Below are 26,593 nucleotides of genomic sequence, written 5' to 3'. Positions count from 1 at the left end.
TCTTGCCCTTTCTCTGTTTCTCTCTGATGAGCGCACATGCTGTATAGTGCAAAAAAAGAAAGAAAAATGAAAAAAAGAAAAGGCATACAGATAGAAAAGTCAGCAGTACTGTAGTTCTGTATATTAGAAATGAACACATGGAAACCAAAATGAGAAACAACAGTACCACTTATAATCACTCAAAACCACAAAATACTTAGGTGTAAAAATTTAACAAAATATGTGTAAGACATGTAGTTTGAAAGATTTTACAAAAATGGAAAAAAAGAAAGATCTCAATAGTATGCGGGTTCAACATGATTCCTATCAAAATCTCAACAAGTTTTTTAATGTATATGTAGATAGGATTATTCTAAGAAAGACAAAGGAACTAGAATAACTAGAACAGTTGTGAAGAAGAAACGTGGCAGAAATCATTCTACTTGATTGAAGACTTACTGTGTAACTATAGTATAGTAATCAAGACTGGGACAGGCAGAGAGCTAGAGATTTGATGTTTATTCATAGTGGACTAAGTGTTGAAAAAGTGTGCTTCTGGATTATAATTACTATAAATGCCACATAAATATACTATTAATAAACTATTACTAAATGCATATATATCTCTTCTTCATCTAATTTATGTCTCTATGGATGACCATTACTCATATTAAAATGAGACTAGTTTCAGCAGAAATTAGTAGTTAAAAAAAAGATGTAATTATTAGTAACTGTGACGTTTCTAAAGGATTACTTTTGTTAAGTATTTTATTTATACTAGAGTTTATAATATATTCCTATTAATCTATCTAATAAGTTCATGTAGGAAACAAACCTATTTTGTTTTCATTGAGTTATCCCTCAAGTGAGCTTGTTAATAGAAGACTTTTGTTCTTTATGTTTCCTAAAGTCTTAATGTTACTGGACAGAGAAGCTGGGCTGCCTTGTGTGAAATACTCTCTGTTCTTTGGGTCCAAGTCTTTAAGGTTAGAGACCTGCCTAAGACTTAGAATGAAGTCACAAAGGTGCGTAAAGTAGGGAAGAAGTTTTTAATAGAAGAGTGAAGATGTTTAACAGGAAAAATACACCCACTCCAAAAAGATGTGTGGGTGAGCAGTTGTTAGAGGACACCTGCGCTGGAATGGGTTAGCTGTTGCTTTTATTGTGGAGTCTTGTCATGAATATTCGGGAGGGGAGGTCTGTCCTTGTGGCAGCTCCTTTGACTTTGTGGGATCTCTGCTGCACTGTGTATTTCTCCTCAGGGAAGTGAAGATTGTCCAGTTATGCATGCCCAGGTGAGCTCTGAAGGTGTGAGCATGGGCATAGGAATGATTTTGTCCACACCAGTTTATTGTCCCAAGTGGGAAGTTAGAGTATTGATCAAACACCCTGGAGAATTCCTATGTGCATCTGCTGAACGGCGGGAGGGGGGGACATGGCAACCTTCTTTAAGTTCTTTGAAGAAAGCTTAGGTAATAAAAGTAGATAATTCTTCTCCTTTGATGCCAGGTGGTCTAGTTGTGACCTCTGGTCACAGCCATTGATGTGTCAGATGTCCCCCCGTTCTGGCATATTGGGACTCCCTGCTCATAGTATCTACCTATAACACTAACATCTCATCAGGGCCAGAATATCTGCTTTTTAATGTCAGGCATTTGCCTTGCACAGAAATGTACGGGACAGGGAAAGAAAAACTTCACCTTGGATGTATAGTGCCTCTATTAAAGAATACTTTCTTGATAACAGTAGGTGAACTAGTCTTTTGACTAATGTTCTGGGTATTTTTAAAATCTCAGGAAAATGCACTATAGCAGTATTTTAGACAAGTGAGAGGTATGATGCCTTGACCTTGATGTTAATTCTGGTAATTGTCAATAGCTGTGGAGATGAAAGATCTGGAAATCAATTCCCTTAAAACCATTTGGACCTAGTGTGAAGACTGCTGGATTAGGGTTTAATCTTTCATCACCAGATTATAGTCTTGAATCCTCTGCTGTGTAATATTCATTTACTTTTTAATTTCCTAACTGTTCTAATTCCCGCAGGTCCTTCATCCTTGTGCAGTTATTACAGCTACTTCCAGTGCTCTCTTCAGTGAGGATTCTTTTCCAGTCTTACTGTTTTCAGTAGATCAGTTTTTTTATTCTTCATTTTCTTAAAACATTTTTGTTGTTTGTTTACAATTCACTCCCCCTAGGGTTTTGATTCCCTTCAGTTGCATCAGATTTTGTCTTGTGGTGGTTTGTTCTTATTTCATTCAGAAAGCTTAGTATGTGTTCCAAAAATGTAATCGCCAAGGGGTAACATTCTGCATTGTATTTGAATGACTAAAACTCAGTGCACGCAGGAATTTAATGTTTCCTCGCCACAGGATGCGTAGAACCTATCTTAGTGAATGAATGAAAAGCATAAGGAACAGAACCCCTCCAACATTTTCTTTGATAGAAATAACTGACTTAGGTTTTCAGTAAAGCACTAGGGAACTTGGAATTTGCCTTTGCATCCTAACAAATGAAAAGCTGAACAGACTGACAAATCAACCGTTCTTTTTGGAACCTTAGGAAAATTGAGGTCCCTGGGCAGATTGCTGTCCTCAGTATAGGAGAGAGTAAAGCTGTTACAGAGGCTCACAACTTAACAAATCAGAAACCCAAAAGCAGAAACATTCTTGGGAACCAGTGCCAGAGGAAGAAAACCTAAGTAGCAATTGACACATTGCTGGAGGCTTAGTATGGCCAAGTCTGACAGACAAAAATTCCAGGGAACTCAGTCATATGGTGTGGTCTCCAGACTTGTGAGTTTTACCTCCAGGAGCTTAACCAGGTTTTCACGTTAAATAACAGAGAAAAATATGCTTGTGGGGAACCAGCAGTTAGCGTAATGGCTATGTCGCTGGATTCCCACGTAGTCGACCGCGGTTCGTGTCCCGGACCCGGTGGCTTAAAACTCACGCCGGGCGCGTGTGCGTGCGTGCCCAAGATCCCGAGAGGAGAATGGAGGAGAAGGGATTGCGGCGTGACCATACCCCCTGGGGGGTGATTTCTCGCTTTCTGTCTCTATGTCTCTCTCTGTCTGTCTGGCGAGCGCACGCGCCCTACAGTGAAAATCTCTCAAAAAAAAAAAAAAAAAAAGATAAAAAATATGCTTGTGTTCTGGCAAGGGAAGAGGAAAATAATTATTTTTAATGTATGATAGAGCAGTATGAGACTTTAAAAAGTTCGTGGAAAATGGAATTAAAGTATAGGTTTGTTTTAGTGCAAAAAATGTTGAGATCTGTGCATACTTTTTTCATCATAACTATTTTCTTTTTTAAAATTTTGCCAGAGGGGGACCAGTAGATGGTGAAATGTTACGTTGCTGGACTCAGATATAGCAGGGATATCAGAATGATCAGACTGGCAATTTAAGGCAACTGTGATTAATATGCCAAGGACTCTAATTTATAAAAGCAGGTGGCATGCAAGAACAGATGGGTAGTATAAACAGAGAGATACAGAAATTCATGGTAGAAATAAACACAATGAAATTCATGTTTGACAGCCATACTATACACTGGACATACCTGAGGAAAGAACCTGAGCTTTTGAGGATTTCTTACTATAAACCTTTAATACTGAAAAGCAAAAAAAATATATAAATAAATAAACAAAGATAAAAATAGAACAGACTTTTGAAGCACTGTGAGTGTACAAAAGATATATGCGTAGTGAGAATACCAAACAAGAAAAAAAGAGAAGAAAATTTTGAAGCATTAATGACTGCCAGTTTCCTGAACTTAATGTCAGAAACCAAAACACAGATCCAGGAATCTCTCGAGAACACCAAGCAGGATATGTGCCCCCAAAACCTGCATCTAAGCATGTCATATTTAAATCACAGAAAATCAAAGGTAAAGAAAAACCGCAAAAGAAGCCAGAGAGCAAAAATCCCTTGCCTATGGAGAAGCAAAGGTAAAAATGACATTAGACTTTTTCTCAAAAACCATTCAAGCAAAAATAGAGTGAAATATTTCAAGTGCTAGGAGAAAAAAAATCCAGCAACCTGTAATTCTGTACCCATGTTTTATCCTTCAGACGTGAAGGAGGTATCAAAGACTTTATCAGACAAAAATGAAGAGACAGAAGCAGAGGGAATCCTTTCTAACTCATTCTGTGAGGCTGGTATTATCCTAATACCCAAACCAGACAGAACATTACAGCAAAAAACACCATAGACCAGTATGTCTCATAAGCATAGATGCAAAATCATCAACAAAATATTTTCAAATCAAATTCTGTAGTGTATAAAAAGAATTGTTTGCTGTAAACAGATGGTATTTATCCCAAGTATTCAAGGCTGGTTCAACATTTGAAAATTAACATAATCTGTCACATTAGTAGGCTAAAGAAAAGTCATGTGTCATATCAATAGCTGTGGAGAAAACATTTGACAGAATCCAACACTGATTCATGGTAAACATTCTCAGTAAACTAAAAATAGGGGGGGGGGTCTTTTAAAACTTAATAAGGAACAGGTACAGAAGATGTACAGCTTTGCAAAGGGAGGATAAAAATTTTTTTAAATTAGGTCACACAACTCTAAATATACTTAAAAACATTAAATTGTAGGGGGTTTTTTTGTAGAGATTTTTTTTTGCCATAGGGCACATATGCTTATCTGAGAGACAGAGAGGCAGAAAGCAAGAAATAACCCCCCAGGGGGATGGTCATACCACAGTCCCTTCTTCATTTTCCTCTTGGGATTTTGGGCATGCATGCACGTGCCCTCAGCATGAGTTTTAAGCCGTCGGATCTGGGACTTGAACCGTGGTCAAGTACATGGGAGTCCAGTGACATAAACATTATGCCATCTGCTGGTCCATAAATTGTAGCTTACAGTTGATGAGTTGTGTAGTATGTAAATTTTGTCTCAAAGTTGTTAAACAACAACAAATAAAAAGGGTAAGGAGACATGACCCAAGACTTTACTCCACCTTAGTCAGTGTTAGAATATAACTGGAGGAACCAGCAGATAGTGTGATGGCTACGTCACTGGACTCCCATGTAGTCAACTGCAGTTTGAGTCCTGGACCCGGTGGCTTAAACTCATGCTGGGTGCGTGTGCTGTGTGCCCAAGATCCCAAGAGGAGAATGGAGAAGAAGGGATTGTCTCTCTGTCTCCGGCTTTCTAGCGAGCACACGCGCCCTAGAGCAAAAACTTATCAAAAAAAAAAAAAAAAAAAAGACAATAACTGGAAGATTAAATAAAGGCATTGCATAAATCTGCAACAAACAAAACTACAGCTAGCATCATACTTAATAGTTGGAATCTAGAAGTTAAAATTCCAGCTAAGATCAGGAACAAAGTAAAGATGTCACCTTTACAACTCCTTTTCAACATCTGGAAATCCTAGCTAGTACAGAAAAACAAGAAAATGAATGAAAAGTATGTTGATTGGGAAGGAAGAAAGAAAACTCACTTTTAGCTGACATGATTGCCTGTGTCAAAAAACAAACAAAATCAACCAAAAAATTTCTGGAACTAGTAAAAAATTATAGTAAGGTAATAGGATACAGGATGGCTATGCATGAATAAATCATGTTAATATATACAACAAGAGCATGCGGAATTTGAAATTAGAGGAGCAGTACCATTTACATTAATACCCCCCAAAGTGAATATTTAGGTGTAAATCTAACAAAGTATGTACAAAGTCTACATGAGGAAGACATCAATACTCTGATGAAAGAAATGAAATGATGGCTAAATAAAGATTTTCCCATGTTGATTCGTAGGAAGACTTAATATTATCAAGGTGTTGTTTCTTCCTAATTTGATACATAAATTCAGTGCAGGTCCATTAAGAATCCTGTTCAGTTATTTTGTGAATATCAAAAAACCTGATTCTCAAGTTTATATGCAGAGGCAAAAGATTCAGAATAACCAACTCAAAATTGAATGAAAAGAACAAAGTTGGAGGCCTGACACTGCCTGACTTCAACACTTACTATAAAACCGTAGTGTAAAGATGCTGTAGTAAGAGAGTGTTTCTGGTCAGCAGAACAGAATATAGAAAGTACAGAAATAGAGTTAACTGATGTTTGGCAAAAGAGCACAGTGAAGAAAAGATGGTCTTTTCAACAAAAGGTGGTGAATCAGCTACATCCACATGCAAAAATGTGACTCTAGATACAAATCTTTCATCCTATATTAACTCAAAATGAATTATAGGCATAAATTTAAAATGCAAAGTATGACTCCTGGATGATAGCAGGAGAAAATGTAGATGGTCTTGGAACTAGCAATAAGGTGTTTATTTTTATTTGCCAGAGGACACTTATACTCACCAGAGAAATGAAGGAAAGGGAAAATGAACCTCTTGGTGGGATGTGGTTATGCCAGCATCCCTTCTCCTGTATTCTCTATCCTCTTGGGATTTTGGACATGCATGTACATGCTTCTGGTGTGTTTTTTAGATGCTGCATCTGGAACTCAAACTGCATGATCAGCCGTGTGGGGGCTAGCTCCTTTTAACGACCAAAGCCATGGGGCTGACCCTATTTTTTGCATTATTTTATTCCAATTTTTTAATTAAAATTTTTTTAACCAACTTTGTTATTGCCAGAGGGCACGTTTGCCCACCAAAGAGATATATAGAGAGAAAGAGAGGCAGAGGGGAGAAAGCATTCCCCCATTAGGCATTGTCATGCAACAGTCCCTTCTCCATTTCTCCATCCTGTCGTGATTTGGGTACACATGCACATGTGCCCAGCATGCTTTGTGCCCAGCATGTTTTTTAAGTGTCTAGGGCCCAGATCCAAACCATGGTCACCTTAACTGCTATGTTGCCGGGCTGGCCCAGCAATGAGTTTTTAATCACAATGCTAGTGGTTCACACCATGATAGAAATAATTGACTGATTTGGACCAGCAGTTGGTATAATGTCTGTGTCGCTGGACTACCATGTAGTTGACCGCGGTTTGAGTCCCAGACCTGGTGGCTTAAACTCACACTGGGCGCGTGTGCTTGTGTGCCCAAGATCCTGAGAGGAGAATGGAGGAGAAGGGATTGTGGTGTGGCCATCCCCCCTGGGTGTGTGTGTGTGTGATTTCTCGCTTTCTGTCTCTGTCTCTCTGTCTTTCTGGCAGGTGCACGCACTCTGTAGCAAAAATCCTCTCCAAAAAATAAAACAAATAAATAAAATAAAAAAAGAAAGAATTGACCAACTTTATTAAAGTTAAAAACTGCTCTGTGAAAAATACTTGTCAAGAGAATGAAAAAGAAACCACAGACTGGGAGAAGATACTTGCAAAAGATGTATCTGATTAAGTACTGTTAGCTGAAATATGCAAAAGACTTAAAACTCTACAATAAAAGCCAATAGCTCAGTTAAAAAATGAGTTATGTTCCTTAATAGATACCTTAGTAGGAAGAACAAAGAAGATACACAGATGGCAGCTAATTGTCCTTTTATGATAGGGTAATGAAAAAGTTTTAACATTTTGTAAGAAATGTTGACATTTTTGAAGATTATAACTTTGTTAATACAATAATTAATAGCTATCATTGGACTCTATTATTAAAATTATACTGGGTAATAGGTTAGTAAAAGCATCTACCTCCTGAGATGTTACGAAGATAGAATTAATACATGTAAAGGACTTCAGAAAAAGTAAAATGCTTTCTAATTATTAGTTAATAATTGATGGTGGGGGGGGCCAGCAGATGGTGTGGTGGTTAAGGCTGTGGATTCCCACACGGTGATTGCAGTTCTAGTCTCAGACCTGGTGGCTTGCGTTCTCACTTTCTCTCTGGTGATCGCACATGGCTATAGTAACAAACTCAGCAGTGCTGAGACTGACTTTGTCTGTTACTCTGCATGATGGGCCTGTGATGGTCAGAATCCATCTGTAGGGAGCCTGACTGTTGGCCAGGGCACTTGTCCCATTGGGCCCTTGGAAAAGCCCCTGGAATTCCTCACTTAGGTACCTCTCAGCTTCCTCCCCAAAGCATCAGAATGACCAAGTATATTACAGTCAAATAATGAGGGTTTAAAGTGGGCCCTGCTTTCACTCCTGTGTGGGTCAGGGCAGGCTGTTTGACCTTTTGCCTCTTTCCGTGCCCATTTTATGTCAGGGACTGCCCTTCTTCCTCCCTCTTTGCACTCTGAGCAGCCATACTGGATTTTTACTTCCATAAAAATGCCATGTTCTCGGGAACCAGCAGTTAGCGTAACGGCTATGTCGCTGGACTCCCACTTAGTCGACCAGAGTTCGCGTCCCGGACCCAGTGGCTTAAAACTCACACCGGGCGCGTGTGCATGCGTGCCCAAGATCCCGAGAGGAGAATGGAGGAGAAGGGATTGCAGCGTGACCATCCCCCCTGGGGGGTGATTTCTCGCTTTCTATCTCTCTGTCTCTCTCTGTCTGTCTGGCGAGTGCACGTGCCCTACAGCGAAAATCTCTCCAAAAAAAAAAAAAACCATGTTCTCTCCTATGTGTGGTCCTGTGAAGTGCTGTTCTCTTTGAACAAAACATATATATTCTTTCTCTCCTTTCCCCGTTGATTTATTTGACTAGGTCATACCCATGCTTGCATTAAATGCCCCTTTTATTTATTTATTTTTTAAGAGGTTTTTGCAATAGGGCACGTGTACTCATCAGAATGACAGAGAGACAGAAAGCAAGAAATCACCCCCTGGGGTGATGGCCACACCGTAATCCCTTCTCCTTCATTCTCCTCTCGGGATCTTGGACACGCACACACACATGCCTGGCGTGAATTTAAGCCACCAGGTCTGGGACTTGAACCAGGGTCAACTATAGGGCAGTCCAGCGACGTAGCCATTACACCAACTATTGATCCCTAAATGCCCGTCTTTTAGGAGATCTTTCCTAACTAATTCCTGGCAGATTGGTTTGTATCTTGTCATGCTTTTCCTTCACAGCACCATGGTCCTTTCAAGCTTTCATCCAAGTTGCTCTGCAGACTGAGTTCCCAGAGGGGTTGATGGCATCTTAGGTGCTCATTGCCACATTCTTGGTTATTGGCACATAGAAAGCTCTCAGTAAATACTCTATACAAGGAAGGAAAAAAATCCTAGAGGTAATATTACTTAGAATTTGGTTAGCAGTATTTCAGCAACTGTCCTTGTTTTACAGGGTTTTTATTTATTTTTTCCTATATAGCTGCTGAAACAAGCTGATTCTGTCACATCGTAAGATGCCTTTGGAAATTCTGCAGTGCTGTTAAGCTGCATCTTTGGAACTGGGTAAGGTTCACTAGATACCCTCAGTCTTCACTTTGAACTCAGAAGCATTCTATTTTTTTGTTTCTTCAAAATATCATGGTACGGTAGGATTTATAGTCTCTTTGTTGGAGTATAGTACAAGGAATTATAAAAATATTTGGGCCATAATATGCTAATTCCTTGGTAGTTTTTACTTATCTTTGTAAAGTGTTTTCTTTTCAGCAGTTTGTAAAATTTTTCAAAGTTACTGCTTAAAAGCAAGAGTTATGACTTAATATCTTTTCTGAAATAAAATAAAATAATTTGCAAATTACTGAAAAGTAGAAGAAAAACTATTTCCTGTTAGATTTTAGCTTTAGATACAAAGCATCTGTTGACAAAGGTATAGAAGGGCCTGCAGCTCCCGTTTACAAATGGGTTTCCAGCAGGGGCCTCCATACTATCAAATTCATCCTGCTGACTTTGTGTGTGACCCATGAGAGTTAAGAGTGAGGTTGGCATTTGTAAGTGATTGAATAAAAGATTCATAGAATACTAATTTGTGATACATGAACGTTATAAGAAATTCACATGACAGTGTCCATGGATAAAGCTTTATTGGAACATAGCCATAACTTATTTCTCTATTTAAAATTTTTTTGTAGTTTTTTGCTACAAGGTGCATGTGCTTGCCAGAGAGAGGGACAGTGAGAAATCACCCCCCAGAGGGGATGTCCATACCATAGTCTCTTCTTTCATTCTCCTCAGGATTTTTAGCACATGTGCGCATGTACTTAGAGTGTTTACCGCATTTAATTTTAAATTTTAAGATTTTACTGTAGGGCATGTGTACTTGCCAGAGAGAGATGCAGAGAGACAGAGCAAGTGAGAAAGCATCTACCAGATGCTGCGCCACAATCTCTTTGCTTCTATTCTCCTCTCAGGATTTTTGTCACATGTGCACATGAACCTGGTGTGTGTTTTCAACCCACCAGGTCTGTGACTTGAACTGTGCAGTTGGCCTTGTGGGATCCAGCTACCTGAACCACTACAGCACCAATTGGCCTGCAACCGTTGTTTCTTAAGTATCGTGTGGGTCTTTTCTGAGCCAAAAATTGCAGGCAGGTAGTTGCCACAGAGATCTTTAGGGTCAGCAAGCAAAGATGCATATCATGCCCCTTTACCTCTAAATTTTTCATTGTTTACTTCCTTAGAACAAAAATATTTTCTTAAATAATAACTACAGTATAACTTACTGGAGGAAATTTAACAGTTTAGAAAATTTGTTCATGCATATATAATAAAAATGATGCAAAATGTTAACAATTGAATCTGAATAAAGGACATATAAGAGTTTTTTTTAAAACTATTTTTTACAAATTTTCTGTAAATTTTAAATATTTACAAGTAAAAAAGAAGCATCTTTAGTAGCTATACAAAATATCTGGAAATCAGGTCAGTTACTATTACTTAGAAATTAACATTTATTTTATAGCATTTATTTATTTTAGCATTAAAGGCCATCAGGTGGTATGGTGGTTAAAGGCACTGGACTTCCACTTGACCAACTGTGGTTCAAGTTCTGGACCTAGTGGCTTGCTTTCTTACTTTCCCTCTCTCTTTTTCTCTGTCTCTTGCTGATCAAACTGGAAAATAATAATAAATAAAGTTAAATAAAATCATTCTTTGGGGCCAGCAGATGGTGTGGCAGTTAAGGGCACTGAACTCCCACATAGCTGACCATGGTTCGAGTCCTGGACCTGGAGGCTCGCTTTCTCACTTTCTCTCTCTGTCTCTTGTGGGCACACGTGCCCTGTAGCAAATTAATAATAATAATAATAAACGAAAATTTTCTGATATGTGAATATTGGGTAGGTTTAGCTTCGTGTTAGACTTTCTGTTGCTTGCATGATGTGGGAAGGATCAACATCCCAAGATATTTCTTAAGTAATTGTACTGAGAAAGGAAGTAAATATGACTTAAAGTACTCAATTAAGAGGCAGACTGATTGATGTAGGAACTTAACTTTACTAGACTCTCTATTCCACTGACAAAACAATTTTTTTTTTTTTAAATCAAGGGACTGATAAAGTATCGCTAACCTTTTTTTTTTCTTTTTTTAAAATTGGATTATAACGTGCATATTATAAAGCGCCTAAATCCTGAGTGTCATTTGATGAACTTTTATGAAGCCAGCACTCATTTAACCAATACCAAGAGCACAAGATATAGGATCTTTCCATCAACTCTGGAGCCTCCTTCATGCCCTCTGATAATTATTATACACTCCCAAAGGTAAATACTATTCTGATCTCTTTAACCGTTGATTACTATTATCTGTTGAATTCTGTGTTTAGCATTTTTTTAAATCTTGTTTATGAGTCATCTATGTTGTCTGGTTCATTTTTTTTTTCTTCCCCATTCCTGTGAAATACTTCATTGTATAGTTATACCACAGCTTATTCATTCTACTGTTGATGTACATTTGGGTTCTTTCCAGTTGGGGCTCTTAGGAATAATACTGTTTTGAACATTCTTGAGCATATCTTTGTTTCACAAATGTATAGATTTCAGTCAAGTAAATACCTAAGGGTGAAATTGCTGGGTCATAGGATATTTGCTTGTTGTCTTTAATAGATTCTTCTAGTTTTCTAAAGTGGTTGAATCAGTTTATCAAATTATTCTCTTTTTTTCCGGAGAGGTTTTTGCTGGAGGGCCTATGCACTCGCCACAAAGACAGAGGCAGAGAGACAGAAAGTGAGACATCACCCCCTGGTGGGGGTGGCCACACTGCAATTTTTTCTCCTCCGTTATCCTCTCGGGATCTTGGGTACGCACACACACATGCCCGGCGTGAGTTTAAGCCATCAGGTCAAGGACTTGAACTGCAGTCGACCACATAGGAGTCCAATGACATAGCCATTACGCCAGCTGCTGGTCCCTCAAATTACTCTTTTATGATTAGTGTGTTTTGCGTTTTGTTTAAGAAATCTTTGCTTGCCCCAAGCCCAAGAAGATACTCTCCTGTGTTTTCATGTATAGCTATTAACTGTTACATTTATGTTTATGTATGATGTATGATAGGATTCATGGTTTATTTTTCTTTTTTGTGTGGAAATTCAGCTGTTGCAGTACTGCACAGTATTCACAACTTATAGGTATATTGGATTATATACAGATGAAATGATAATAGTGTTTGGAATTAGCTCCTAATAATCCAAAGGAGTGAAGAGGAAAGGGAAGAGGAAGGTCAGATAGGTGAAGCAAAATTAACTATGAGTTGATAATTGTTGAAACTGGGTGATGGATATATGAGATTAATCATATTCTACTTTGTGTTTGAAATTTCCCATAAAATAGATTTTTTAAAGTGTCGTAATTAACTGTATATCAAAATACACAAATACATAAGAATGTAAGAATTCATAATAATTCTTTTGTAGAAGCCCACGTAGGCACCAATTCATTATTCTAAAAATAATTAGTAAAGGAAAGGAAAACATCAACCATTTTTTCATCTTATCTGTACAGATTATATTCTAGGGTTACAAAATAGTTAAGAGGGAAAGTTTATTTTTAGGAGAATCAAGTTATTAGAAACATTGGAGAATGATAGACTTAGAAACTGATCAAGTAAAACTCCTGATGGAAAAGTAATCTAGATAATGATCATCCAATTACTACTAAAATTTTTATGTGAAAATTTGTTTGGAAATGGATAAATAGTGGTAGGCTAAACTGGAGTTAACCTAGCATCTCTAATTAGTACTAAAAACTCGCAATAGAACACAAAAGACAACTATCTGAAGACTGAAAAGTAAACCATTGCAGACAAATCGAGAAGAGAAATTAAAATATGGAGAAGATAACTTGTTATAGGGGTGAAAAACTTACCATTTTTCTTCTTTCTGTGACCCAGCTTTAACCGAACAGTGGGTTGGAGAACCACACATTGGGTACCACAGTTAGTAAAAGCTCAGAGAGAGAAACTAGCCAATGGACAAGGAAGACGTCCCTCTCCTTTTTTCTCTTTTTTTCTTTTTCCTTTTCAAGCTAAATCCTGAGAGCGCTTTGCTTGTAAAGTCCCATTGTCATGTCAGTATAAGCATTTAGAACCCCAAGGGGAAACCATAGAGGAACTGGGGAAGAGGCCCCTGGAAGCATATTCTGGAAATCCCAGGGAGAATTCATGTGGGAGGAGATTCTCTGATTGTATCTATTGGCCTGTAGAGGTCTCACCTTATCAGAGAATTGTATATATACAGAATAGACCCAAAGCAGCATAGTAAACACTGGGAGAACTCACCGATAGGCAAAGGCATTGTCAGATTCCAAACTTGTCTATGGTGGTACAACCAGAGGAGAACCCAAATAACATCATAAAGGCTTTGAAAACCAAACCACCTCACACAGGAGGCAAGACAGAATTTGCTATCTAAGTTTAAATTTAAAAAATACCAAATTCTTCACAGCATGCCAGTAGAACCTACAGTCTCATAAACTAATATTCAGAATGTCTAGAGTATAATCCAGAATTATTGACATACAGGAAAATATTTTAAAAGAAGTATTTATTCAACTTTGTTATGAGTAGTAGTAGGAGGAGGAGGAGTGAGTGAGTGAGTGAGTGAGAAAGTAAGTCGCCAGGTCCAGAACTCGAACTATAGTCAGCCATGCGGGAGTCCAGCACCTTCACCACACGCCACCTACTGGCACCCAGGAAAATGTCTTTAAAGGAAAAGATAATAAACAGATTATCTAGTTGATGAAATCATCAGGAAAAGATCTTAAAGTGGCTCATGCTCATGAAGTAAAAGTAAACTCTTGAATGAAAGATAGTTGTTTTTTTTTTTAAAGGAACTATATGAAAGGATCAGGTGGAAATTTCAGAATTCAAAAGCAAAATATTTGAAACACAAATTACTGTATAGGCTCCATAATAGAAGGATGACAAAGGAAAGAGTCAGTGAACTTGAAGACAAATCAGTAGAAATCTCATTAAGTCTTGCATCTTCTATATCAAGGGCATGTGTGTTCTGTAATGCGTGTTAAGTCCATCTTGCACTCCATGAACCCTGGTCACAGACCTTCTTGGTAGTGAGTAAATGTGCTGTCTACACATTCTCATTTAGCCCGTAACGATTCTTGTATATGTGCTGCAAAGATTTGTGTGTGCCATTTTAGCTCCATCTCCAGATTCAGATAGTCTTTCCCTGCCATCTTCCCAGATCTTGTCATTTTGGGGTAAAGGTCAAGCTGAAAGTCAGTGGGTTAAAATAAGCTAAAAGACTGACTATACTCGTATATTTTTTATTTGAAAGCTTTGAAAGTAAATGAAGAAAGATAAGTGGAAATGGTATGTTGTAAAATATTAATAGTCGGGACCAGCAGTTGGCCTAATGGCTATGTCACTGGACTCCCATGTAGTCAGCCGTGTTTCCAGTCCCAGACCCAGTGGCTTAAACTCACGCCAGGTGCGTGTGCGATATATATATATATATATATATATATATATATATATATATATATATTCCTGTGTGTGTATATATATATATATATATATCTGTCTGTCTATCTATCTATCTATCTATCTATCTATCTATATCTTAATAGGAGTAAACTTTATCTTCAATATAAACTTGTAACAGTGATTATTTTAATGAATGAGAAAGAAACACTTTATTTATTTATTTTTGGAGAGATTTTTGCAAAAATCTTGCCAGAGAAAGACACAGAGACAGAAAGTTAGAAGTGATTTAATCCCAGGGAGCGGAGGGGAGGATGGCCACGCCTCAATCTCCATTCTCCTCTATGGATTTTGGGTATGCAGACACAACACACATGTGCCTGCTGTGAGTTTCAAGCACTGGGTCTGGTACTTGAACCGCTTATGATCATGTGGGAGTCCAGTGCCTTAACCACCACGCCACCTGCTGGCCCAAAGAAATGCTTTATTTAAGGTAGTTTTTTTTCCCGAGAAATCTGTTCAGGATGCATCTACACACTTGAAAGCGAAGTCAAATGGTTGAGAACTTGCTTGGCCTACTTAGTTGCACAGAAGCAATCTGGTAGTTTACCATTTTAATAAGTTGAAACAGTTGTCTTTTATAAAATGATTACACTGCAAAAAGAGGAATACTTACAGCCTTGAAAACAGATATATTTTTGGTGTCATTTTAAGTGGCTTTCATGGCCTCATTAATGAACATATAATATGTCAAAATATTTTCATATTTATACATACTAGTTATTAAATATCTCATGAACTAGCTCTAAGCCTGGTACTTTATAAACATACTTGACAATCACATTTCCTAACAGGTCCCTGGGTGATTTATAGCACTAAGGAAATTCTGTACAGTTATTTGAATGATATATTAACTTATTTCTGTCTTTTTTTCTGGAGACCTGGTCCAGAAATTTACATATATTTGGCTTTTTAAAATAATAAGACTAATCCACTGGGGCTAGTAGTTGAGTCCCACATGGTCAGCTATGTAGTTCAAGTCCTGGACCTGGTGGCTTGAAATCACCAAGCTGGAAAACACCAGTTGCATATGCATGCATACCCATAATCCTAAACAGAGACTGGAGAAGGGACGTGGTGTGGGTGTGGCTATCACCCCTGGAGAGGATTTCTCACTCCCCTTCTCTGGCAATCATTGCGCTACAGCAAAAGACTAAATAATATTAGTAGGACTGTTCCACAGAATTTTAGACTTAATTCATTTTGTTTGGACATCTGTTTGACACTTATAAATTGTATCACTTTTAAATACAGGAAGGGAATTAAGGGGAAAAAGAAAACATTTAAGAGTCAAAAAATGGAAAATTAACTGTTGATACACATGCTAGGAAAATTCATTTTATATGCTGTAATGATGTACAGAAATTGAATGTATAAATGTGTGTGTGTGTGTGTTTGTGTGTGTGTGTGTGTGTAAATACAGTGAAGCAATTAACCAGTTTTCCAAAATGGAAACTATGTTCTCATATTCATTTAGACATTGATCTAACAGATTTTGCCATTCTGAGGAACTCCGGAGTGCCTCGTTGCCCCACTAAAGCAAACCATTACTACCATGTAGGAATAAAGCTAGACCTCAGTGTCACATTTGAATTTATTATGCAGCCTGAATTGTCACGTATGTTATTTTCAATCCCTTGAAGAAATATGAAAGGAAAAGATAGTTCCGAATTTAAGAATTTACAACATGGTAGTGTAATTTTTTTGATATCTTAACGAGTCAAATTATCCTTTGAAGCTTCGCCTTCCTCCTTTTCCCCCAGGATTTGATGTTGTCTTACCACAGAGAGATCGCTTGGTTCATGGTATGTCAGGCAGAATGATGTATGACTTTCAGAGATGTCTGTGTCTTCATTAGCAGACGTGTGACAGTGTTAGGTTATGTGGTTAGGAGGAGTTAAGGTTACTAATCAGCTAACCTTAAAATGGGGAGATTATCCTGGATTATTGGGGCTGTAATCATTGGAGTCTTTACAGGGGAAGGAAGAGGCTGAGAAGGGCTGGCCTACAGCAGGCTAGAAGACAAGAGTGGGGCCAGGAGCTAAGGAACGTGAGCAGCCTCTGGAGCTGGAAAAGACGAGGAAACAGAATCTCTGACGAACTTTCAGAGAGAAACACAGCCCTGCCACCCCTGGATTTTGGCCCAGGGAGGCCTGTGTTGAGCTCTGACCCACAGAACTGTGAGATAACATATTGGTGTCTTTTTTTTTTTTTTTTTTTTTTTTTTTTTTTTTTTTTTTTTTTTTTTGGGGAGGGTTTTGCTATAGGGCGCGTGCCCTCGCCAGACAGACAAAGAGAGACAGAGAGAAAGCAAGAAATCACCCCCCAGGGGCAATGGCCACACCGCAATCCCTTCTCTTCCATTCTCTCGGGATCTTGGGCACGCACGCACACGCGCCCGGCATGAGTTTTAAGCCACCGGGTCCGGGACGCGAACTGTGGTCGACTACGAGGGAGTCCAGCGACATAGCCATTACGCTAACTGCTGGTCCCATGTATTGGTGTCTTTTAATCCATTCAGTTTGTGCTAATCTGTTCCAGTAGGCATAGGAAACTAATACAAGACACCTCTGTTTAGTTTTACTAACTGCAGGGAGGTCTTATGTGATGGGTTGAATCCTGATGTGAATGACTGTGATTTTCTGTGAAGGTCAATTCTATTGATAATTTATTTCATTAGAAAGGCATTTATTCTGTTAAAATGTTGGGCACCAATTGACAGCACTTTGCTTACCCAAGGACTTTTATTTTCTAATTTATAGGAGTGGTGACAAGTTTGGTGTAGCTGGTGAATTGGGACTGTGAACAGGAAGGGTAGAGCGGGAGGGAGATGACGATGGGTAAATGGATTAAAACTTGGTATCAATATTTTTCTTTTTTCTTTGTTTTTTTAAACCTTATTTATTTCTTCTGTTAGAGAGCTAGATACCCCCAAGAGGGTCTTGATGCCTTTATCTACCCCCAGTCTCAGCTCGCCTGGGTCATAGACTTACCCAGTGTGGTCAGGCGGCCTGGGGACTTGAACTGAGGACCTTTTCTGTGAGTCTAGTTGCATTACCTCTGTCCCACCTCCTGGTTCATGTCTGAAAATGCAACAAGATAAATGATCCTGATAAGTCCCGATTTCCCCTGAACAAGGTCTTTATTATTTGCATTATGTGTGCCCGTTTTAGTAAATACTATAAATTGGAATTATAAAAAGTTGCATGGTCAGCAGGCCGTGAGCTATGTTAGAGTTGTAAGCAACCATTGGGTTTTGCCGTGGAATGGCTTCCAGAATGGCTTTACCTACATGATAAATGTATGAAGAACTAAGGGCAAAAAAGAAGTCCAGAGTTTAGACAAGAAAAAGAAGTTTTTCATGTTGCTAATATGTCCATTGTAAAGGGTGACATTTTCCACTTTAGAAAGAAATTGAAAACTACCGTTTAATTTCATTTTTTCCTCATACATTAAGCCATTAATTTAAAAAGTAATGGGCCTGTCTTGATGAGTTAAAATTTTTGTTCTCATAGAAATAATTTTTTCAGTTATAATGTGAATTTAGTAATTAGTAAATTCTAACATGCACAAGCAAGATAGAATTTCTCATAAATCATAATAAACATAGTTAAGGATTGTTGCTTGTGTTTTTTGTTATATCTGTCATTAAATTTCAGCACTACTTTTAATTAATGTTACTGGATCTATCTCGAAATCTGTGATACCAGATTTAATAAACCCAAATTCCAAGTAGGTCAGTGGGTCATTAGGTTATTAGCATAGATAAAAATTTATTGTAATTTCACCTTTTATTCATTCAAGTTCCCAAACTAACCATCTTTAATAACTTTTAAATTATTTTTAGTAAAACTGAATTTAAAAATTTTCCCCTTTAGTTATACGAACAGCACATAGGGAAACAGTCTCATGTTTTGTTCTCTGGAATAGAGAACCTGTTGCATTGATTCTGATCCTGTTAGCCTCCTTATGTTTAGCTAGGGCTCTGGTGTTAGTTCAGAGAAAACGACACTTCAGTTTTTTGATTATAGAAGTAATATGTGTTCATGGGAGAAATTTCAGAAAGTATAAACGAGGAAATAAAAAATCTGTAAACTACTTAGGAGCAGTCGTGGTTGATACTTTTTTGTATATTTGGGTTTATGTTCAATATGACGCCACCGTTAGTCATTTGGACATTCAGAGTCTGTAGCTTTACTCTTTTAAGGAATATTGCAATGAATATAAAACTGGGTTCTTCTGTGATTACTTCCTTATTTCTCAGGGTGAAATTACTGGCTCAAAAGGTACACATATTTTCAAGTTATTGATACATCACATTTTTTTTAAGGGACCAATAGATGGCATAATGGTAACATCGTTGGATCCCCACAGAGTTGGCTGTGGTTCAAGACCCTGACCTGGTGGCTTAAAACAGGCTGGTCATGTGTGTGTGTGCATGTCCAAAATCCCAAGAGAAGGGAGGAGAAGTGATTGTGGTGTGGCCATCTCCCCAGGGGGTGATTTCTTGCTTTCTGTCTCTCTCCAGCGAGCACATGCTCCCTATAACAAAAATCCATCTCTCTCTATATATATATGTATAATATATATTTATTATAAATATACGTATATATTTATAAATATAAATTTTTTTTTAAGAAAGGGAAATTTCTGGGGCCCGCAGGTTGTATGGTAGTTAAGGCGCTAAACTCTCACATGACTGACTGTGGTTCGAGTCCTGGACCTGATGGCTTGCTTTCTCACTTTCCCTCTCTCTTTCTCTCTCTGTCTCTATCTGGTGAGTGTGTGTGCCCTATAGCAAATTGTAATAATAACACTTCTAAATAAAATAAATAATTCTTTAAAACAAAGAAAGGGAAATTTCTTGTCTTTCTAGATTATGAATTCCTTCTATTTCTAGTTGGTTTGTGTATCATAACAGGGTATCATTGAATTTTGTCAAATGCTTTTTCTACATCAATTGACATAATCATGTGGTTTTTATCATTCGTTCTGTAAATGTAGTATAGCACATTGATTGACTTTTGTATGTTGAACAACCATCCTTCCATCCCGGGGATAAATCGCACTTGGTCATGGTGTGGTATCTCTTTAATGTGCTATTTGTTGAGAATTTTTGTTGAGGATTTTTCATCCATATTTATCAGGGATATTGATCTGTTGTTTTCTCTTGTGTGTCTTCGTTAGCATTAACATAATGATGCTGGCCTCATAAAATGACTTTGGAAGCGTTCTCTTTTCAGTGTTTTGAGAGTTTGAGGAGAATTGATGTTAATTTTTCTGCAGTGTTTGGTAGTATTCATCAGAGAAGCAGTGTGGTCCCTCGCTTCTCTGGCCAGGAAGGTGTGGTTGCTGATTCAGTATGCTTACAGTTAAAATCTTCACATTTTCTGTTTCTTCATGATTCAGTCTTGGTAGGTTGTATATTCTAGAAATTCATCTATTTTTTCTAGGCCATCCAGTTTATCGGTGCATAATAATGTAGTAGTTCCTTTTTTTCTTAAGTTTAATTTTATTTTTATTGCCAAAGACAGTTGTGTTTGCTAGAGAGAGAGAAAATATGCTCCAAGAGGGGTATGGTTACACTGCAGTCCTTTCTCTTCCACTCTTCCTTCCTGTCAGGGTTTTGGACATGCACACACAGCCTCTGGCTGTGTTTCAAGTTGCCAGCGCTGGAGTTTGTACTATAGACAGCCATGTGGGATCTGACTCTTTAAACTATTGTAGTAGAAGCCCCTATAGAAATTTTTATAATGATTTTTATTTATGTGGCATCCGTTTATTACTTTAGTTTTTTCTTTTTTTCTTAGTGTAGCTAAAGGCATGCACACACACAAACACATGATTTTCAAATTGGTACAGCTGGGATTTGAACTATGGTCAAACGTGTGGGATCCAACTTCCTCAACCACTAGGCTATAGAGTATTACCTATTTTCTATTTTCTTTATTGTTACTCTAATCTCCATTATTCCTTTTGTTTTGCTAACTATGGGCTTAGATCTTCATTGCCTTTAAGCTTTTAAGTTTTTGGTTTTTTTTTTTTGCTACAGGGTGCATGTGCTCAGCAGAGAGACAGAAAGACAGACAGAAGGCTAGAAATCACCCCCCAGGTGGCCTTGTTGCAATCCCTTTTCCTCCATTCTCCTCTGAGGATATTGGGCATGGTGCCCAATACAGGTGCCAAGTGCAAGTTTCAAGCCACTGGGTCTGGACTCGAACTGTGGTTGGCCATTTGGGAGTCTAGTGAATAACCACTATGCCACCTGCTGACCCCTGTTTCATTTTCTTAAGATATAAAAATAGGTTGTTTGCATTCTTAATTTTTAATGTAGACATCTATTACTATAAACTTCCCTTAATGCTGGTTTCAGTGCTTGTGTTTTTGTTTTGATTTGTCTTGAAGTATTTTCTAACATCTTTTTTTTAGAGGGATTTTTGCTGTTGGACATGTGTGCTCATCAGAGAGACAGAGAGACAGAAAGTGAGAAATTATACCTTAAGGGGGATGGCCACTCTGCAATCGCTTACCCTCCCTTTTCCTCTTAGGATTTTGGTCATGCACACACATGTACCTTGTATGAGTTTCAAGCTGCCTGATCCAGGACTTGAACCACAGTCAGCCATGTGGGAGTCAAGCCACATAACTCCTGTGCCATCTACTGGTACCCTAATATCCTTTTTGATTTGTTTCCTGACCCTTTCGTTATTTAAGACTGTTGTTTAATATTGACATTTGTGAATTTTCCAGTTTTCATTCTGATTTCTGTTTTTATTCCATTTTCATTAGAAAAGATACTTGATATGATTTCAGTCTTTTTAAATTTGTTAAAAACTTGTTTTATAGGCTAGTTGAATAGCCTAATGGTTGAGGGAGCTGGATCCCACATGGCCAACCGCATGGTTTAAGTCTTGGTAGTTTAAAAAACATACTCTATGTGTGTGTGTGTGTGTGTGTGTGTGTGCACGCATGTGCATATACAGGATTCAATGGGATGGAGAAATGAAGGAAAAGGAATTGTGGCATGGCTATACATTTCTTTTTTTTTTTTTTTTTTCTTTTTTTTTTTTTGGAGAGATTTTCGCTATAGGGCGCGTGCGCTCGCCAGACAGACAGAGAGAGACATAGAGACAGAAAGCGAGAAATCCCCCCCCAGGGGGGATGGTCACGCCGCAATCCCTTCTCCTCCATTCTCCTCTCGGGATCTTGGGCACGCACGCACACGCGCCCGGCGTGAGTTCTAAGCCACCGGGTCCGGGACACGAACCGCGGTCAACTACGTGGGAGTCCAGCGACATAGCCATTACGCTAACTGCTGGTTCCCACATGGCTATACATTTCTGAGGGGTGCTTTCATCTTCTCTCTCACTTCCCCTCAGTTGCTGTCTGGCAAGCACACATGCCCTCCAGCTATTTAAAAAATAATTTTTTTCAACTTATTTTGTGACCTAAGGGATAGCTTTCCTAGAGGATGTTCTGGGTACACTTGGGAAGAATGTGTAATATATGTATGCTGGGTAGAAGATTTTAGTCCTTTTGGTCTATAGTGTTGTTCATGTGTACTCTTTGCTCTTTGATTATCTTTTGGATGATTTGTCCATAACTACTGCAGTTATGTTACTATTTCTCCCTTCAGTTCCATTGATGTTTGCTTCATATATTTGAGTGCTTTGCTGTTGGATGCTTATGTATTTGTCATCACTATATTTTATTGTATTATATAAAGACCTCTTCACCTCTTGTGGCAGCATTTGATTTATAATTTGTTTTGTCTGGGAACCAAAAAGTGTCACAGTGGTAAAATTACATTCTGCAAGGCCACATGAGAAGTTTCCTAGTTCAAGCCCAGACTAAACTCCCATTTCCTGCACATGCTGGGCATGTGTGCCTATGATCTGGGGGCTGCCTGAAGACCAGAGTGGATTGCTTTGTCCAAACCCTGTGGGTTGTGTTCTTTTTCTCTGTCGCTCTTGCTCAAGTAAGGAAGAAATAAACTTTTTAAAAAATTGTAAATAAAAAATTTATTTTGTCTGATGTAAGTATGGCATGGTCTCTTTTTTTAAACAATAATTTTTAAATTAACTTTATTATTTTAATTTGGCCAGAGAGAGGCGGGGGTGGTGGGGCAGGGGAGAGTAAGAAAGCAAGCCACTGGGTCCAGGGCTCAAACCACAGTTGGCCACTTGGGAATCTAGCATCCTTAACCAGGATGCCACTTGCTGGCCCCTGCATGGTCTCCTTTGATTACCATTTATATGGAATATCTTTTTCCATTCTTTCACTTTTGACCTATTGTCTCCTTAAATCTAAAATGAATCTCTCATTGACAGTATATTGTTGAATCATGTGGAGTTTTTTGTTTTGTTTTGTTTTGCTTGTTTTTAAGGAGAGATTTTTGCTGTAGGGTGCGTTTGCTCACTGAAGAGACAGAGACACAGAAAGCGAGAAATCAGCTCCCCCCTCCCCCGGGAATGGCCACACCACAGTCCTTTCTTCATTCTCCTCCTGGGATTTTTTATTATTTTTTTTATTTTAGGTTTTTGCTATAGGGCGTGTGTGCTTGCCAGAGAGACAGAAAGTGAGAAATCACCCCCCGGGGGGATGGCCACATGCAGTCCCTTCTTCACTCTCCTCTCAGGATCTTGGGCATACATGCACATGCACCCGGCGTGAGTTTAAGCCACCGGGTCCAGGACTCAAACCATGGTCGGCTATGTGGGAGTTCAGTGACACGGCCATTACGCCAACTGCTGGTCCCCTCTTGGGATTTTAGACACACATACACACACACACAAGTGCCTGGCATGAGCTTTAAGCTGCCAGGTTCAGAACTCAAACTGTGGTCAACTACATGGGAGTCCAGTGATGTTACCATTATGCCATCTGCTGGTCCCAAATCTTCTTGTTGTTTTTTAATCCATTCAGCCACTCTTATTTCTCTGATTTCTTGTGAGTGAGGTACTTTATTCATTTACGTTGGAAGTAATTACCAACTGGGAAGGGTTTGTTTGCTGTCTCATAGCTCTTTCCTTCCTCTTTTCTCTTCTAGCTGTCCCTGTGGTTCACTATTTATTTATTTATGTATTTATGTATTGTTAATGTTTGATTCCTTTATGTTCTTTTGCATATCTTCTATAACTACTTTCTGGTTATCAAGAGGCTTATCTAAAACCTCTTATATCTCTAACAGTCTAAATCTTTTCACAGTTTAATTTCAGTTGCATACAAAAACTCCTCTTATATCCCCTTCACATCTCATGTTATTGCTGTTACCCATTAGTCATTTTATGTTGTGTATTCATTATCATATTTTTAAGGTTTTTTAGTACTGTCTTTTAACTTCTGTACCAGAAATATAAGTGATTGCTTTAGCTTATTTGTGATTTTTAACTTTTATTTTCTTGTAGAAACTATTTATATAATAAAATTTTTTTCATGTTTTTGTGACAGTTCTTAAAATTATTTCAGAATTTTAAATTATTTTTAAAAATTTAGAAATTATTTAAAATTTTTTGTACTAAATTTATAAGGTGAATAGATCTAACTCTTTTTTTTTCTTGTTTAAACAGAGTTTTGAGACTGATTGTCAATCTTATAGAAGATTACTGTAAACTTAAAGTTTTCTGAAGAATCAGTTCATAAGATCCAAAAAGTATAAAAGGTAAAGTACATTTTAGAATGTATCATGAAATTATATTTTTCAAGAAAAAAATATATAAAAGACTCCATGAACTATTTTGGGACAATAATTTGAGAAAAGTTATAGTTTTGAAAGTTTATATTGTGTTAATTTAATACAAAACATTTATTTTGCACCTGCTGTGTTTAGGTATTATCTTAAGTACTGGGCATGCAGTGATGAGCAAGACAGAAGCTGTCAACAATACATATATATGTATATACACATATAGAGACATACTTTTTTTTTTTTAAGAGAGATCTTTGCCATAGGGTGCATGTTCTCTCCAGAAAGACAGCAAGAAATCACCCACCCAGGAGGGGTGGCCACACTGCAATCCCTTCTCCTTTATTCTCCTCTTGGGATCTTGGGCACACATACACATGTGTCCAGCATGAGTTCTAAGCCACTGGGTCTGAGACGTGAACCGCTGTCAACTATGTAGGAGTCCAGTGCCATCTGCTGATCCCTTGGCTATGTGATATTTTAAATGCTTTTGTATAATCTATAGAAATGTCAAAAAGTTAATTGCATATGTTACTCTAGTTAAAAATCTGGCTTAGGGGTGTGGATATGGGAATCATTGGTTACATAGAGATACTTAGGGTCATATGTCTATGTGGAATTATACACACATTGTACACACATTGAGAAAGGGTACACATGTTGAGAAATGTACACGCATTTGTGCACACAGGAAATGTTCACACAAGAGAGATGTACACACACTGAAAAGGAGTCAGTGCTGCAGCATGCCAGTATTAATTAACCAGAGTAGAGGGAGCAGCCTATAGGGTGAATGCTAAAGCAGGAGAGTGTTCTGTCACTGAAATCAGGGAAAGAAAATACTCAGTAAATGCAGAAGTAGGCCTGTCCTCCACACACTATAAGAGGTCAAATGGAAAATAGAGTAAAACAGCCATTTGAGTTGGCTACAGGAATATTTTTGATAACTGCAGAGTGATTCATTTCAGGCTGGCCGCTTAGCACAGTGGTTAAGGGGACCAGATCCCACATGACTGACCGTGGTTTGAATTCTGGTTCTGGTAGCTTGAAAAACATGCCAGCCAGACACATGTGTATGCGTGCCTCAAATCCAGATGGAAAGGAATGGAAGAAAAATGATTATGGCATGACCATGCCCTATGGGAAGAAACTACTCTTTCTCTCTCTAGGGGGTGCACATGCTCTCTGGAAATAAATTTTTTTAAAGTAAAATAAAAAAATAATAAAATGTTGAATATCTTGTATAACTTCAAAAAAGAGAGAATCAGTCATAGTGGAGTGCTGAGGATGAAAACCTAAATGTGATGAAGACAGACAGAATGGAGGGCCTAAGCCCGCTGTGGGAAAGCAAAAAAACAGATTTTGGCACTGTAGAGCCTGTGAACTTTTCATGAATTGGAGGCACTCTTTTGGAAATAGGAGTGATGTTTGGACCTAAACAGGATGACTCATTGCAAATCTGTTTAAGAGATGATTGTTACCCTCCATGGATCCTTTTTCTTTTTTCTTTTTTTGAGAGGTTTTTGCTGTAGGGCACGCCAGAAAGACAGAGACAGAAAGAGAGAAATCACCCAGGAGGGGATGGCCACGCTGCAATCCCTTCTCCATTCTCCTCTTGGGATCTTGGGCGCACACACACATGCCTGGCATGAGTTTAAGTCACCAGGTCTGGGACTCAAACCACGGTCGACTACGTGGGAATCCAGCGACATAGCCATTATGCCAACTGCTGGACCCCCATAGATCTTTTTTTCTAATTTTGGAAACTGGCAACTGCCCCTGCTCTATCTTAGGAAATGTCTTGAGACTTATTCTTTAGAAAGGATAAAATAGAGGAGCAACAAATGTAGCTGAGAATGGAGACAACAGTTTAAAATGGAATTAAGAAAGCAGGCTACCCGATTTTCGTAATTTTTAGGTACGAGTTGACAGATTTCTTTCTGTGAGCTATAGCCAGCCTAAGACATAAGATCTGAAGATAATAACATTGAAAATTCTCCCAAAGAAATGTTCAAACCTGATACTCCTGCAATAAAGTTCACCGTCAACAAGCTCTGTTACACAGAGCTTCAAGTTGTGTTTTTAATGACCTACCCTTAAATGTGAGCCTGTGACCAGATACCATTAGACTTCTGTGAAAAACTTGTTATGTGAAAGACAGACCAAAGGAAAAGAGAAAAATGCCAAGTGAAGG

The 26,593-nt window shown here is 38.2% G+C and overlaps 1 protein-coding gene across 3 annotated transcripts in view; it reads left to right on the top strand.

Moving 5' to 3' along the window:
* The window catches only part of CLOCK (clock circadian regulator), a 125,238-nt gene that overhangs the window by 27,002 nt on the left and 71,643 nt on the right, over window positions 1-26,593 (top strand). For all 3 annotated transcript variants that reach the window (XM_014583887.2, XM_014583886.2, XM_014583885.2), the window contains exons 2-4: window positions 9,147-9,229; window positions 11,340-11,482; window positions 24,284-24,375. The gene's annotated coding sequence lies outside the window, so the exon portion shown is untranslated. The remainder of the gene's footprint in view (window positions 1-9,146; window positions 9,230-11,339; window positions 11,483-24,283; window positions 24,376-26,593) is intronic.

The sequence above is a fragment of the Tupaia chinensis genome, unplaced genomic scaffold (genome assembly GCF_000334495.1).
Source record: "Tupaia chinensis unplaced genomic scaffold, TupChi_1.0 Scaffold144982_1, whole genome shotgun sequence".
Classification (NCBI taxonomy): domain Eukaryota; kingdom Metazoa; phylum Chordata; class Mammalia; order Scandentia; family Tupaiidae; genus Tupaia; species Tupaia belangeri.
This window is presented reverse-complemented; position numbering and strand designations above follow the sequence as displayed.